This window comes from Sphaeramia orbicularis, unplaced genomic scaffold, assembly GCF_902148855.1.
Source record: "Sphaeramia orbicularis unplaced genomic scaffold, fSphaOr1.1, whole genome shotgun sequence".
Lineage (NCBI taxonomy): Eukaryota > Metazoa > Chordata > Actinopteri > Kurtiformes > Apogonidae > Sphaeramia > Sphaeramia orbicularis.
In genome coordinates, this window is record NW_021941470.1 from 233,466 (window position 1) to 247,259 (window position 13,794).

General features: G+C 42.1%; 1 pseudogene; it reads right to left on the reverse strand.

The window, feature by feature from the left end:
- LOC115415905 (diphthine methyl ester synthase-like) overlaps positions 1 to 13,794 on the reverse strand; it is a 22,322-nt pseudogene continuing 8,528 nt past the window's right edge.

Here is a 13,794-nt window from a genome sequence, read left to right on the forward strand (position 1 = left end):
TGATCCAAACTAGCATTTAGCATTAGCTCAGCTGTGGCCTCTCCCCCTGCCCATGTGTCCTAGACTGGTGTCATGTGACCTGATGTGATGATGTTGGTCAAACATGAGCAGAAACAGACGGAGTCTGAGTTAAAAAAAAAAACAAAAAAAAACAGGAGTCTGAGTTTAGATCAACAACAGAAACAAAAAAAACAAAACAAACAGAAACAGACATTTGGTTCCAAGCATCCGTCTGGACTGGAGGACAGTGGACACATTCAGCCTGTCCTCAGGTCTAAGAGGTGTAGGTGGACCCGTCCTCATGTAGGTCCTCAAGTCTAGGAGGTGTAGGTGGACCCGTCCTCATGTGGGTCCTCAGGTCTAGGAGGTGTAGGTGGACCCGTCCTCATGTGGGTCCTCAGGTCTAGGAGGTGTAGGTGGACCTGTCCTCATGTGGGTCCTCAGGTCTAGGAGGTGTAGGTGGACCCGTCCACCATGGTCAGGTGTCCCAGTGCTCCTGGTTCTGCGCTCAGTCGGAGCATGTCCACCTCTAGGGGGTGGAGCTGACCTGTGACCACCAGTGAATGGAGCGGAGCGCCCAGGTCACATGACTCCAGCTGACGCAGCGTCCCCGTGCGGATGCTCTGGTCGTCAGAGCCCAGCCTGGCCACGCCCACACACACAGTGTCCTCTGTCAGACCTGGAGGGGGCGGAAACAGGGATTCTGTCAACAGGTTGTCATGACGACAGTTACAGGGAGCGGACAGATGGACATGTGGATGGAACCCTGAATGTCCACACATCTACTTCCGTCCAATCGGATCCCAGTTTGTCCTCATGTCTTTAAATCTGTTGTAAATCAGCCAATCAGAGCCTGTCTGAGCAGCTGTCACTCACCCAGCTCCTCCCCCTCGTCCCTCCTCCTCTGGATGATCTGGATCAGCTGACTGGCCGCCTGACACAGTCATGAAGCGAGGCGGCTCGTAGATTTTCTTTCCCCTGGAAACAAACATTTGGACAGACTGCTTTAGGAACCCACTGGGTTTCTGGAACCAGAACAGAACCAGAATAGAACCAGAACCTACTGATTCTACAGAACTCTTTAATGGGTTTCTCTCAGATTCTACAGTTCTGTTTCATCTGTGTGAAGGATCCTGTCAGTCTGAACCCTGTGGGCGTGGCCTCAGCGGTCCCACCCTCTAAAGGTCAGAGGTCGTCCCTCTGTTCTTCCACCTCTGCTGGATCAGGATGAAACTACATGAGCTCATCCTGCAGCAACGCTACCGCACGCGCTCAGTGAGGTTCACCTCAGGCCGCCGCACGTGCTCAGAAACAACTGATGGGGCAGTGTGACATCATGATGACATCATGTGGGTCTTACCTCATCATGTTCTCGATGGACTGTTCTTTAACTTTAATATCTGGAATAGACAGAAGAGGAGGGTTAGGGTTCAGATCCAGATTATAGCTTATCACCAATTAATCAACATCGGCCAATATGTAGCTGATGTATAAACTTTTTTTGCTGCGTGGAGATTCTGTCACTCACTGCTCCTCTGTGTGTGTGTGTGTGTGTGTGTGTGTGTGTGTGTGTGTGTGTGTGTGTGTGTGTGTGTGTGTGTGTGTGTGTGTGTGTGTGTGTGTGTGTGCACTGCCTGGAGAATAAGAGGAACTTTAAAGCGAGTTACTTTCATTTTCACTCCTGCTTGGACAATGACGCTATCACCCACACACACGATCACATAATCACAGAGCTACCGCCCCCCCACACACACTCTGACAAGGATGGACTGCTCACCCCCCTCCCCACTCCAACCCCCCACCCTTGCAAAAATCACAGACCGCTACCACGCGCTCTGACGAAGATGGATAGCTAAACCCCGCTCCCCCACTCCGAAAATCACGGACCCCCACATCTTATGCAGTATTCACCCCCCCACACACCCCCTGTCCGTGCACTTCCTGTCTCCCTCACAGTTTCATTCTGCAGACAGGTCTGGGTGTTAACAGTGTAGGGGAGACTGGGGACAGTTGTAACATGGGTCAGTTGTAACTCTTGCTATTGCTCCGATCTGGAACTACTTAGGACTCACCTAATTCACTCTGCACATGCTCAGTTTAGTCCTTAGTCCACATGGGCAGTTGTAGTGCCATGAGGCAGACACATCCACATTTATGGGTGAAAACATCATTTTGTGCTCAGTCAGATTTTTTGCTCTAATTATTTTTGGGATTGCATAGTTTGCATTTGAAAATTGTGTCAATTATATTTGTGAGATAAACACAGATTTATGCACCTGTTTATCCACCTGTCCACAATTATCTAAAATCAGATTATTATATCCTGTGGAGATCAGTGTTCTTATATCATATATGGCCAAATATCGGTTATCGGCCGATATATTGGATATTGGCTTTTTTTTAGCCCCCAGTATTGGTATTGGCATCGATCCCAAAAGTCCCATATCGGTCGGTCAGATCCAGCTCAGAGTCTGAGACGAACTAGAGCAGAGTTCAGATTCTGATCCGGTTTGTCTGTGGTCCTGGGATCTGGTCCTGGTTCTATGAAGCCAGGGCCTGGGTCAGGTTAGAGGTCTGAGATCCACAGACCCGGTCCTGTTGGATCCACATTGGGGACCCGGTCCTCAGACAACCCGGGTCCACCTGAACCTCCGGGTCCACCTGAACCTCCTTTGTGGTTTTAATGCCTTTGTTTCCTCTGATGAACATGACCCAGACCAGCTCAGACCTCCTGGTCCCACAGGACCAATCCACAGCTGGGACGGGGTGGGGGTCCCAGGGGGGGTCTGAGTGTGTGGTGGATGGGGGCCTGGTCTGGTCCTGCATAAACAGACACCTGGTATCACCACAGGACCCAAACCTGACCCTGAACGCACCGTGACAGAGCTGCATTCAGGGTCAGGACCAAGATCAGGACCATATTTTTCTTCATTTTCATAAGTGAATGTTTGGTTTTTCCATCATTAAATGAAAATGGAAAAAATAATTCTAGTCTTTTTTTCTTCTATTTACAGACATAAAAATTCAAATCCATTATCTGTCAAAAACAGACCATAATCTAATAATAATAATAATTAAAACCGCAAGCGGTGTTAAGGCCCTCGCTCTCCCGTGCGACCACCTCCCCATCCGACCGCCGAGGCCACCGACAGTGACAGGACAGCGTATCGTGGGCTCGATCTGACATTCTGCCAGTTACACACAGTGTTATACCTATGAAAACGACCGCTTCATCACAAGATCATCACAGCCACGCCCAACATTTGATCAAAAATGTAGGTGATCACTTTTGATCACACTTGTGTAGGTGATTTTCACCCAGTTTGGTCCAAATTGGATGTAAACCCTAGGAGGAGATGAGGAAAGGATGAGGGGTGGGATTTTACAGGTCCACACTTCCATCCAATATGGCCGACTTCCTGTTGGGTTTAGGGCGGGGCCATAATGTAATTTTTTACTTGTCCTACCATGGGCTAATTCTGGACCAAGTTTCATCTTTCTACGCTGAAATTTTTTTGGGTGGGTTCCCATCCGCGCAATGTATTTTCATTTTGAGGGGGCGTGGCCAAGTCATTTTTAAATATTTTGAAAATTCTTTTTGCCGGAAAATTCTACTTTTCCACAGTGTAATTTTCAGTCTGTGTACCATAAGTGGAACACAAAGAGTTTTTCAGCAATAACGTCCTTGTGGAAAAACCCCATTCATTTGAATGACACAGTTTTGGTGTTGTCATGGCAACACGATTGTAAAAAGGGGTGTGTCCTCATTGGCTTTTTGATTCAGTTTAGAATGAGGGATGTGTGTGCCAAGTTTCTTGATCCTATGTCAAAAAAAATTTTCACTCCCATTCAAAAACTGTAGGGGGCGTCAGAGAGCCATTTTATGATCTATGTGTTCGAGTTCCATATCATTGTGTTCAGGTTGTCATTCCGCACAAATGTTCCATTGGGTCCAACTCAATCTGACACTTTCTGTGTGAGATACACACACTTTTATACTTCTAAAAATGGCCGCTTCATTGTGAGGTCATCACACGCCCAACATTTGATCAAAAATATAGGTGATCACTTTTGATCACATGTGTGTAGGTGATTTTCACCCAGTTTGGTCCAAATTGGATGTAAACCCTAGAGAAGATGAGGAAAGGATGAGGGGTGGATTTTACAGGTCCACAATTCCACCCAATATGGCCGACTTCCTGTTGGGTTTAGGGCGGCGCTATAATGAAATTTTTACTTGGCCATGGGCTATGTCTGGACCAAGTTTCATGTTTGTACGTGGAAAAAAAATTTGGGGAGAGCTTCCATCCGCGTAATGCATTTTGATTTTTGAGGGGGCGCCACTGAGTCATTCTGTGATATTTTTTCTTGGCGACTTCAAATAACAAAAATTTTCGCCAGGCTTGAACTTTTGGTCAAATAAAATTGACTTTTCGTTAACGTTCAGGCGGTCAAATTTGCATCCAAAGTGGCGAAAGAAAAATAATTTAAAAAAAATAACGGAACCATGTGATTTAATAGGCCCTCGCCGACATGTATGTCTGGGCTCCGGCCTAATAATAACAATAATACTAATAATAATACTAATACTGTTCGTGTTCTGTGTGTTTCTTACCCAGCAGACACAGGGTGTGAAGTCCAGACTTTCGGTTTTTACAGATTTTGTCGTAAAAACTCTCAGGTTTCCACGAGTCCGTCCAGAAAACCAGAGACACCGTCTCCCCAAAGTTATAGAGCTGAAAGAGCAACACAGAGGTCAGAGGAGTTAAAGGTCAAAGGGGTTAAAGGGGTCAAAGGTCAGGGGGATGTCCAGTTGATTCAGACACTGGTTCTTTTCTAATCAGTGTTTCCAGTTGGATTAACTCTGATGTGAATCCAGTAGAAATCAGTTTCTTCTTAAGTGACTTTATTCCAGAGCCTCACGTGACAGAATGGACAGAAGTGTAAAGGTCAAGCAGAGGTCACTGCCACAATGGACAGAAGTGTAAAGGTCAAGCAGAGGTCACTGCCACAATGGACAGAAGTGTAAAGGTCAAGCAGAGGTCACTGCCACTCAAACCAACGTCAGCACAGTCTTAGTCTGTGTTCACACCTGGACAGTCCTTTGGTTCACTTCTTTCATTCAGATCGAAGGTGGACTTTATTTTTTTCATTTGGGTCAGATCTCATTCCACTTTTTGCTCGTGGACCAAAATGCGTGAACAGAAGCACGCATGTGACGAACTGCGCTGGCATTGGACAGAAAAGTCGGGGGGGGGTCATCAGAGACGGCCGGTGTTGATGAAAATAGACGTGGTGGTCCTACATACAGTTATCATTTTAGGAATATTTATTGTTTTTACAGACACAAATTTATGAAATAATGTTAACACTTCAGAAAAGCTCATTCAGATCCAGTTTCATAATATGGACATGTGACCAAATGTCAATCAGACATTCAGTGTCCTCATTGGTCCTCGCCTGTCCACAGCTCATGCCTGCTGTTCGCTCTGAACACCTGTAAACCTCGGCTCCTTCCAGAGGCTACGGTGGCTCGTCAAGCACAAAAAGGCGCAAGATTCCTTGGTTTGGTTCGGTTCGAGGTCGGTTCTATTCACAGCAGAAGTGAACGGCCCAGAGTCCGTTTGGAAGCGGACCCAGACCACCTCTTCTAGGTGGTCTGGGTCCGCTTGTTTGGTTCCAGTCAGAGTTTGCATGTTTGTATTCACACCTAAAAACAAGTCCGGACTCTCTGGGGAAACGAACTGTGGTCCGTTTTAAACGAACCAAACGAGGTAGGTGTGAATACAGCCTGAATTCAAACAGATTCAAATCTGAAGAAACACTGGTTTTCATCTGTTCTTTTTCAATTCCATGAAAACACGACTCATAAAAGTGGAAACACTCAGTGACGTTAAAACCAACTGAAAAAGACCAAAAGTACAAACTGATGCAACATTCTGACGACGACACACGAGGACTGGTCCAATGGCACACAGGGGCGGGGCCAGCTCCTCTGACAGACACACGGGGCAGGGTCCAATGGGACAGACTCCCGGGGGAGGGACCGGGCAGAAACCTGCTCATGTGCATGCCCCGCCCCCTCATTAGCATCTGAATGACGTCCCAGCGGAGACGCTGCGGTAGCGGCAGGTGCTGCGTTCTGATTGGCCGCTCTGACAGGCGGTTATTGATGAGGCGGCGGTGCATTCGCTGTCCTGACGGTTAATGAGGAGTGAATGACAGATGGGGACTGACCCCGCCCCCTCATGTTTATTCATTTATGGTCTGGAAGAAAACTGAGTTTAGTCACATCTGTGTTTGAGGATTTAATTTACTCTGAACTGAAGGAGTTATATTTACTCTGATTTAACTGAAGGAGTTTTATTTACTCTGATTGAACTGAAGGAGTTTTATTTACTCTGATTGAACTGAAGGAGTTTTATTTACTCTGATTTAACTGAAGGAGTTTTATTTACTCTGACTGAACTGAAGGAGTTTTATTTACTCTGATTGAACTGAAGGAGTTTTATTTACTCTGATTTAACTGAAGGAGTTATATTTACTCTGATTTAACTGAAGGAGTTTTATTTACTCTGATTTAACTGAAGGAGTTTATTTACTCATTTAACTGAAGGAGTTTTATTTACTGATTTAACTGAAGGAGTTTATTTACTCTGATTTAACTGAAGGAGTTTTATTTACTCTGATTTAACTGAAGGAGTTATATTACTCTGTAACTGAAGGAGTTATATTTACTCTGATTAACTGAAGGAGTTTTATTTACTCTGATTTAACTGAAGGAGTTATATTTACTCTGATTGAACTGAAGGAGTTTTATTACTCTGATTTAACTGAAGGAGTTATATTTACTCTGATTTAACTGAAGGAGTTTTATTTACTCTGATTGAACTGAAGGAGTTATATTTACTCTGATTTAAAAGGAGTTTTATTTACTCTGATTTAACTGAAGGAGTTATATTACTCTGATTTAACTGAAGGAGTCATTTACTCTGACTGAACTGAAGGAGTTATATTTACTCTGATTTAACTGAAGGAGTTTATTTACTCTGATTTAACTGAAGGAGTTATATTTACTCTGATTGAACTGAAGGAGTTTTATTTACTCTGATTTAACTGAAGGAGTTATATTTACTCTGATTTAACTGAAGGAGTTTTATTTACTCTGATTGAACTGAAGGAGTTTTATTTACTCTGATTGAACTGAAGGAGTTTATTTACTCTGATTGAACTGAAGGAGTTTTATTTACTCTGATTTAACTGAAGGAGTTTTATTTACTCTGATTTAACTGAAGGAGTTATATTTACTCTGATTTAACTGAACGAGTTATATTTACTCTGACTTAACTGAAGGAGTTTTATTTACTCTGATTTAACTGAAGGAGTTTTATTTACTCTGATTTAACTGAAGGAGTTTTATTTACTCTGATTGAACTGAAGGAGTTATATTTACTCTGATTTAAGTGGAGTTTTATTTTACTCTGATTTAACTGAAGGAGTTTTATTTACTCTGATTGAACTGATGGAGTTTTATTTACTCTGATTTAGCTGAAGGAGTTTTATTAACTCTGATTGAACCGAAGGAGTTTTATTTACTCTGATTTAACTGAAGGAGTTATATTTACTCTGATTTAACTGAAGGAGTTTTATTTACTCTGATTTAACTGATGGAGTTTTATTTACTCTGATTGAACTGATGGAGTTTTTTTACTCTGATTTAACTGAAGGAGTTTTATTTACTCTGATTTAGCTGAAGGAGTTTTATTAACTCTGATTGAACCGAAGGAGTTTTATTTACTCTGATTTAACCGATGGAGTTTTATTTACTCTGATTTAACTGAAGGAGTTTATTTACTCTGATTTAAGTGGAGTTTTATTTTACTCTGATTTAACTGAAGGAGTTTTATTTACTGTGATTGAACTGATGGAGTTTTATTTACTCTGATTGAACTGATGGAGTTTTATTTACTCTGATTTAACTGATGGAATTTTATTTACTCTGATTGAACTGATGGAGTTTTATTTACTCTGATTTAACTGAAGGAGTTATATTTACTCTGATTTAACTGATGGAGTTTTATTTACTCTGATTCAAATGATGGAGTTTTATTTACTCTGATTTAACTGATGGAGTTTATTTACTCTGATTTAACTGAAGGAGTTTTATTTACTCTGCCAGGAGGACTGGGAACACTGGGACGTGTGTGTTTGTTTGTGTTTGTTTGTGTGTGTGTGTTATTGTTTATGTGTTTGTATGCGTGTTTGTGTGATTGGTGTGTGTGTTTGTGTGTTGTTTGTGTGCGTGTTTGTTTGTTTGCGTGTTTGTTTGTGTGCTTGTGTGCATGTTAGTGTGCATGTTAGTGTGTTTGTGTGTGTTTGTGTGCGTGTTTGTTTGTGTGTTTGTTTGTGTACGTGTTAGTGTGTTTGTTTGTGTACGTGTTAGTGTGTTGTGTGTGTCTGTGTGCGTGTTTGTGTGTGTGTTTGTGTGTCTGTGTGCGTGTTTGTGTGCGTGTTAGTGTGTTTGTTTGTTTGTTTGTTTGTTTGCAGGATAAGTCAAAAAGTTATGGAATTTGAAGAAAGTCATGAATTTTCAGTAAATGTTAATACTGGCACAAGGAAGAAACCATTACATTTGGTGGTGATCCAGCTAACGTTAGCTAGCTAGCTGTGTCTGTTTTGAACCTGTTTCCTCCTCATGCCGTCCAAACTCACACAGAACTGGAACTAAAAGCAGATCTACTGAACTCACATGTTCTAATGTTAGTGTGTGTCCTCAGTTCCTCCAGTATCAGTTCTGCTGTTCCAGCGTCTGCCTTTGGACCTTCTACACCAGGGCTCTCAAACATGCGTCCTGGGCCCACATGCAGCCCACCAGAGGGTCCAGTCCGACCCCTGGGATGAGTTTACAAAATGCAAAAATTCCACAGATTCATTTTAGTTCCGGTTCCACATCCAGACCAATATGATCTGAAGTCAAACATCCAACAAAAAAAAGAAAGACTCCAGATTTTCTTCCCAGTTTGATGTGAAAAAAAATATTATGTCTATAAATATTAACAACTTCAAATTTGTTTCTTTGTTTAGTGCAAAAAATCACTTTAAATTCTGAAATCTTTCCATTTCCAAACTCTCCTGTACCAATAAAATGTGACTAACCTGAAAAATGTGTCCAACCTGAAATGTCTGTATTAAATTCAGTCCAGTTTGAACTCTTTTCTTCCTGTTCCTCAGTGTTTAGTGTCTTTGGAGATCTGATCCAGAATGCACATGGACTAATGAGAAGGGGAGGAAGAAGACTGAGAAAATTACACTGATTTTACTGAAGTAATGTCAGTTTTTTCAGGCTATTCACATCTTTTTTGTTTGGATAGTTTATAAAAGTAAGTATTTTCATCATTTAATGTTTTTTTTTTCTTCACTCAAACATAGACATAAATGTGCAGTTGTCATTATTTCTCGGTTCTTCTGTTCTTATTTGGTTGGGTCCACTGCAGATCAAATCAGACTGAATGTGGAACCTGAAAGAACAGGAGTTTAGAACCCTGGTTTACACACAGTCATATGTTAAGTTCCAGCACTAGAACAGATGGAACAGCATCAGGACAATAACAGCAGAACATAAGTAGAACATAGAACAAACAGAGTTAATACTGAAGGAACTGATGACACACACTGGAACTAATGCCACCGTTCCACTACATGGAACCGGCTCGGCTCAGTATTCCCTCAGACCGTTTCCATTCCAGGATACTCCAGACTTTCCAGTACCTGGTCGTCATAGCGATGCGGTGCCTTAGTTCAGTGTTGTCTGTTCACAGTTGCTGATAAACTCACTCGTTGCCTGTTGTCTGGTCTGAATGTTTCCATCTTCCACCACAGACTGAATCTGGACCGACCCTGGTCTAGTTCATCTGTTCTCATGTGGATTCATGGAGCCACAGATGGACTGGAAAAGGGGGGGCACAGAAAACTGTCTGACCAATCAGTGGTCTGCACTGTTATATGTCACAGTTTAGTATCGACTGGAACCTCAGAAGAGGTGGTACCAAAAAACTAGTACAAGTACCAGATTACAAAAAAACTAGGACCAGGTACCAGATTCAAAAAACTAGTACCTGGTACCAGATTACAAAAACTAGTACCAGGTAATAGATTCAAAAAACTAGTACCCGGTACCAGATTACAAAAACTAGGACCAGGTACCAGATTACAAAAAACTAGTACCAGGTACCAGATTCCAAAAAAACTAGTACCAGGTAGCAGATTACAAAAAAACTAGTACCAGGTACCAGATTACAAAAAACTAGTACCAGGTAGCAGATTACAAAAAAACTAGTACCAGGTAGCAGATTACAAAAAAACTAGTACCAGGTACCAGATTACAAAAAACTAGTACCAGGTACCAGATTACAAAAAACTAGTACCAGGTAGCAGATTACAAAAAAACTAGTACCAGGTAGCAGATTCCAGGTCCTTTTTCATATCGGAAACACAAAAAGGCCGAGTCCAGTCGAGTTGGGACCATGCAGTGGAAACGCAGCATTAGTGGATCATAATAGTTAACCCAGTCTACCACCTAGCTAGCATTTGGTGGAGCTAATGCTAATGCTCTGGACCCAAACAGAGCCTGTTCTATCTAGTATTAGGTCCATCAGATCCAGGCTCTGTGTGGAACCAGGTCCATCAGATCCAGGCTCTGTGTGGAACCAGCTCAAACCATGGATGGAACTGTTGTGCGACCACTGGACGTGGAAAGCAGAGTTAAAAACCAACAAAAACCAGACCGTTCTGATCTAGTTCTATTTTCACTGGTTCTCCGTCCGCTCTGCAGTCCCACACTTCTGCCGTCTGTCATGGAGCTCGTTTGTGACGCAAACAGAGCTGGATGTAATCGAGCAAAGGGTTAATAACAGGGTTAGAACAGACAGACCAGACCACACCCACCTGCAGACCCCACCCACCTCCAAACTCCACCCACCTGCAGACCACAGCAGCCCACGGCGTTCATGATGGAAGCGTTGTGGATGACTTTGTATGGAATCCCAGCATGCACTGCTCTGAGGACCAGGTCACTGTGGGTGGTGGCTCTGAGGGGGCAGAGCATAACACAACAACAAAGACTAGAAAACAGACCCGGGACTAACAGGACCCAGGACAGATGTGGACTCACCCAAAGGGGTCCCCCACCACCAGGAAGGCCACGTCGGTCTCATGGGCGTCCTTCAGGATCTGCTCAGCCCCCTGTTCCACCAAGTCCCTGTCAGCCAGGACCAGAGACCTGCCATAGAAAGACTCCTGGGGGGGTTAGAGAGAGAGAGAGAGAGAGAGAGGGAGAAAGGAGAGAGAGGGAGATCATCAGATGTTTCTTCCATTTTCTTTGTGGTTGTTTCATTTGTTTGTTTCAGGTAAACCCTCTAACTGAAGGTGAACGGACTCTTTTTCTGTGTCTTTTGTGTCTTAGTTGAAACAGACTGACTGTGAATGTGTTCTTCATCTGGTTTTTTTTCTGTTACAGTTGGGTCATTCCAGAATTGGAGGACATTTGGGCTTCAAAATTCTTGAAAAATAAACCTTCACTTTTCTAGTTTTCCATTATATTCATCAATAATAGGTAATAAACTATCAAAGGCTTGATTGGCTCAGCTTACACATCAATGGTACAATTTTTATTACATGATTTATTTGGTGTTTGTCATACTTGGTGCAACCCTGTTACCAACACTAAGGAACCTGAAAAAAGTGCATTAATTAATTTCTTAAATGTAATTCGTTTTCCATTAAGTAAAGAAAGTAACATTCTCTCTGAATAACCATTTGGTTTCACATATGACTTGATTTAAATTAATTTTAGCAACTTTCAAAATCTGTCTTGGCCAACTTTTCAATATTGGCATGTTTCACTTTAACAATTTCAGCATTTATTTTACAATATTTACTCTGACACATTTTGCATATAATTACATAAACTCTTTAAAGGACAATGGTCAAACCCTTCTGAGCTGGGAATGTAATTTATGATTATTTTCAATTAAAATGATATGGTAACAGGGTTGAAATTAGGGTAACAGGGTTGTATGAAGTAACAGCTACATTATTTCTGATTATAGATCATTATTAAAAGTGACAAATGCTCAAAACACCAAAGTATTCTTTGAATAACTTTTAATACTTTCTGTCAGCACTAATTCTCAAATAACCCCCCCCCCCAAAAAAAAAAAAAACAAAAACAAACAAACATAATAATAATAATAATAATAATAATAATATATAATAAAATAATAACAATAATAATAATGGGGGGGCTTATTTCAGGAAAATGTTCACTTTCAACTTTAGCCCTGATTTTCTGATGCAACAAGATGTTCTAAGCACTCCTGTGTATTTTTTTTTTTTTATTTTCATCCAAACACCCCCCCCCCCCCAAAAAAAAAATTACTTTTTCAGCCCTGAAAACATGGGGTTTTTGGAAACTTTCAAACCTTCTTCACTTTTGATAAAGTACAATGTAACAGTCTGCTCATGCTGGGCCCTAAATGTTTTTTGTCAGACATGTCATGTCTTCAGAGTGCGTTGCACTACCAAAGGTGTAGAGTCAAGGTGACATTCTAGGTCAAAGGTCACCCAAATGGTCCAAATGCATATTTGATGGAATGAAGCTGTTAATGTGGGTTCTTCCAAATGTTGGGCTCAGGTTCTCTCCTCAGAACACATCTACTGACCACAAACAACTGACATTCAGTCAGACACATTAAACACAACTGTTCACTCATGTATTCTCCACACAGACATGAAAAAAAGAACAAACAGTAGTTTCACATGACTCTGACATTTACATGTATATGTCCTGTTGTGGGTGGTGCAATGGATAGACCTGGTGCCCCACAGACAGAAGGTCCTGGGTTCCATTCTAACACCAGTCCATGGGGGTGGGACCTTTCTGTGTGAAGTTTGCATGTTCTCTCCAGGTACTCTGGCTCCTCCCACCATCCAAACACTGCTCTGATAGGTTAACCGGTTCATCTAAATCCCCCATAGGTGTGAATGTGACAGTGTGTTTGCCTCTATATGTTCAGTCTGTGATGAACTGGTCACATGTCCAGGGTGACCATCAGTAGGCTCCAAGTGACCCCTGTGACCCTAGTGAGGATAAAGTGGGTTCAGAAAATGAATGAATGAATGAATGTGTTTCCCGTCACACTAATGGCAGCTAATTCAAATGTAAAGTACATGTTTTAATATTTAGTCTGTAATGTGTCTTTAAAGGGCCAAAGGCCTTGGGGGGTCCCACCAGGAAACCAGAGGAACAGAACTGAGGACAGATTTGATCAAATGTCAGAATGGTATGATTTTTGAAAAAACTAGGCATTTTGGTGACCTTTAACCTACAACATGACCTTGACATTAGACTGTTCACTGTACAAAGTACTCTTACGATACAATCTGGCACTTATAAGATCATGAACTGTCCCATCATGAACAGATTTATACACTGCACCGGACAAAAGAGTGAAGAAGCGGGAAAGTGGTAATTTTCAGAGTTAAAAAAGTAATTTTCAGGGTAGGGGGGTTTGGATGAAAATTTAAAAAAATGACACAGGAGTGCTTAGAACATCTTGTTGTACCAGAAAATCAGGGCTAATATGGTATTTGATAAAGCCCCCCCCATTATTAACCCTTCAGGTAACGTTCTCCTGGCTTTACTCTTATGAGCCTCTCTCCACTTTTTGTGGTTGGGCACACTGTCCTCTCTCACTGCGGTCTTTTTGAAGCACTTCTTTCCTGTTTCTGCATCTT